General features: G+C 37.0%; 1 long non-coding RNA gene across 1 annotated transcript; it reads right to left on the bottom strand.

Annotated features, from left to right (window-relative positions):
* Window positions 1-869: 869 nt before the first annotated feature.
* On the bottom strand, window positions 870-2,965 carry LOC142746895 (uncharacterized). Its single transcript, XR_012881710.1, has 3 exons — window positions 2,659-2,965; window positions 1,906-1,941; window positions 870-1,336 (listed from the first exon to the last, which is right to left on the bottom strand). It is a non-coding gene; the product is annotated as an uncharacterized LOC142746895 (long non-coding RNA).
* Window positions 2,966-3,733: the final 768 nt, after the last annotated feature.

Genomic DNA, 3,733 nt, shown 5'->3' with positions numbered 1-3,733 from the left:
TATGCCCCTGACTATCCATATTGCTTTTCATATGCCTGGTGGGTTAGCTTTTATTCAGCCAGTCATTAGTAGATTGGTAAGTTGTAGTAGAAGACAGTAATCAGCTAGAATATGAAATTTGCTTAGTTGAATTATGATGTCTAAGGACCTTCAGAGACAAGGTGATCTTGAATGCCTCATAATATTACTTGTTCACCCTTAAACCCGCTAATATTAGCTCTCCACATGCAAATGGTTCAAAAGACAAATCTTATAGGATGTGTCTTGATAGCTAACAATATTGTCCTAGACAAAAATATATGATGTCTAAATCTAGGAATCATATTTAGAATGGAAGATGAATTTCCTAGAGCTAAAAATCTTATCTCCAGCAAAGCATCAGCATTAGGATTCAAAGAATTCCACAGTAATTATAAAACAGCTGTAATGTAAAATTGGTAGTCAGACCCATTTTCCACGATATAGAAATTTGAATTGGTTCTATTACGTTGCTAATTCTGATTACATTCATTTGCATAGGAAACAATGACTATGTAATGAGTTACAAAGAGATAATAAGGCTTGGTTTCGAGGGTCAAGGGTTAAAACTGAATACGAACTGTGTGTGGTCAGTACCTTATTACAAGCTATAGACTGTAAATTATAGACATTCTTTCTGTTATTACAAACTCAAAAACTAGATTTGCTAAAATAATGCACTGACGAATAGATAGCAGAGGTGTATCTGGAAACTTTTGGTCCCGATGCAAAAACTTTACCTGATCCCTCTGCCTTATTACAAATTAAGTAAAAAGACACTTGGCATCATGTTATCACACTGGATAGGGTCTACTTTCACTGTCATAATGAAATATTTTGTTGTATTGTAAGATTTTTTAGAGTTTTATTATTGATCCTACAGAGATCCTTGTAGGTTCTCCAGCATGGGATCTTAGGGGTGCGTGCATGCTCCAGATCTTCTATTGCCACACCACAACTGTTGGAGTAGAAGAAAGTTAATCCAATAACCTCTTCTGGAATTTATACATGGCATTCAGAATTATTTGGGGAGTCAAATATCTATATACAATACATACATTGAAATCAACCACTGTAGAGACATTGTTAAATTTCTGTCAAGAGAAGTTTTCAGTTTATATGATCGGACAGCATCATTTCCAATAGCAATAGTCCCATCATCTTATATGCAGAATGATTAAACATCCCTTTCCGTGCTCAAAGCCCAACCATTCTGTTGTCTAAAGTTTATGCTGGTGATATTCTCTTATAAGTCTTCATTCACATAGCTGGATCTCCTGAAAGTAAAGCAGGGAAACCTTCTCTAAAGGAAAGTTTCCTTGCATTAAATAAAATAGAAAATTATTGAGTTAGAAATTCTACTAAGCAATTAAATTTTGGTGTAATCTATTTCTAGGAATGGTGAGTGGATGTCAACCAATATGGATGCCATTACAGCTCCGATAGTGGTTGCCTAGTTTCAGGAAATTTACAGTATGTGACAAATTTATTTTTGAGCTTTAATAGTGCTCATATGACAAATATGAAACAGCTAAACAGGCATAACTTGGCAGAAGTTAACAACTTATAGTGGCTGTGTGATTTTAACATCCCCTTTCAATATTCCCTATTATGACGTATGAACATGATAGAGGGTGGCCCCCTCATTTATCAACAGAGCTAAGAACTGCTAACAGAGTGGCTCTCTCTGGAGGACCTGTTTTATCAGCATTTAAAACCCAAAAAAAATCATAAGAACCTAAAACACTACTAAAGTATTCTTCCCTTCGTTGTCATATTTGCATAAGAGAAGTTTTCCTTTTTTTTAATTTAATTTAACGTAGGAGCAGTCAGGACATATTATTGTGCTACAAAGCCTTTTAATTAGATACATTAGTCAAACAATACCTTTATTCACTGCTGAGTCATGTACAGGAGCACAAACTGCAATGAAAAAAAGGAAAACATTGTAAAAATGTCCTTGTGCGGCACTACAAAACAGATTAGCTGGAACGCATGTTCCTCTACGATGGTTGCCATATCTTTAGTTTTGTGGAGTATAAGTGTGGCCATTGTCACTTTTACCAAACACTGTTAGGCTGATTTAGACTCATAGTATAAATAGCATAATGACCATAATAAACTCAAAGAAACCACCTGATTAGGGGATTTTTAGATGATTCAGAATAATAAAACCCTAGTAGAGATTTTGTTGAGCTATTCCATAATTTCTGTAAATATGCATGCATGAACGCCCAAGCAAAAAAAAAAAATGAAAAAAATAATAATTAGATATATATGTATATATGCAGTATATATATATATATATATATATATATATATATATATATATATATATATAGATATAGATAAACAAATATATCTAGCAGCACAGGGGGCAATAAAAGTACACTATTTTCACATTTACTGCGGTGTGCTGCCTATTTTTTTAATATTATATATATATATATATATATATATATATATATATATATATTTATTTAAAGCTTTGACAGAATATAAACAGGGCAGTGATGTCCAAATGTATCACCACGGGGACACCTAAGAATAATTTCCACTAGGCCACACCGCCCGCTGTAGCGGGGAGGCAGCTGGCCAAACAACAGCACCCAATCAATACAAAGTCCTGCAAAAGGGTACCTGAATAGTCCAGACAGTAGCAGAGGCTTTAGCGTGGATGGAAGTGGGTGCAGCAGGTTGCGCTGGACGTGGTGGATGACAGCAAGTGCAGCAGGTTGCGCCGAATGTGGCAGATGACAGCAGGTGCAGCAGGTTGCGCCAGACGTTGTGGATGACAGCAGGTGAAGCAGGACACAACTCAAATCACTAACAGGCTTGGGAACAATAACACAGCACGGGATACAGGATACAGATAGCAGGGCATGGGAACAACGGGAACAGGGTAAACACAAGGGACCATTTGCAAGGACAAACATGGGAATACAAACAGCGCTCTTATAGTCCAGTGTGATCATGGGCTAATTGCTGATATTTTACATGTGCGCGCACTGGCTCTTTGAGGCCCCTGCGGGACACAGCAGAGTGGAACTGAAGTGAGCGCAGGCGTCTCCTGGGGAGGAGATGCGGGCCAGCGCTCACCAGACCATGGCTGCGGCCGTCAAGGGATGAGTAATCCTGATGGTCCGCGGCCATGGATGTTACAAAAACCATTCTACAATTGTAGTTAGGTTTCCTTCACACGGGCAAAGAATCAGGCTGTCTCAACACCATGACCAAGGTAAAGGCCTGCTGCTGCCCCCCTTGACATCTAGCGTCCATGGTCCACCATTGAATTCACCAACATAAAACCAGCAGACAGTTGTGGGGACACCATATGACCAGTTTATTTTCAGGACCCTTTTTAACAAAAAGGAATTGTCTAAAATTGACAACCACTCAAAGCACGACTGTTAACGCCCTCCTCATATCACAATTACATAAATTCTCTTTAATTCCACATTTTATTTTCCCTTTTGTTTCACAAAAACTCTGGATGTTCTATAAATATCTGATACATACATCATGTTAACTTCTCTCGTTCATCTGTCTTGTGTACAGTAAAATAAATAAAAAATCCTATCAGTATGAAACTGTGAATAACAATTTCATTCATATCGGAAAAAAAAGAAGACATCTAATATTCACGATAACAAGAGTTTAAATTTGGTTTCATTTCAGAACATTTGCTAATAAATTGATTTTTTTTTCCTGTTAG

The sequence above is a fragment of the Rhinoderma darwinii genome, chromosome 1, assembly GCF_050947455.1.
Source record: "Rhinoderma darwinii isolate aRhiDar2 chromosome 1, aRhiDar2.hap1, whole genome shotgun sequence".
Taxonomy (NCBI): Eukaryota; Metazoa; Chordata; class Amphibia; order Anura; family Rhinodermatidae; genus Rhinoderma; species Rhinoderma darwinii.
Note: the sequence above shows the minus strand (reverse complement) of the source record. Positions and strands in the feature narration are given on the sequence as shown.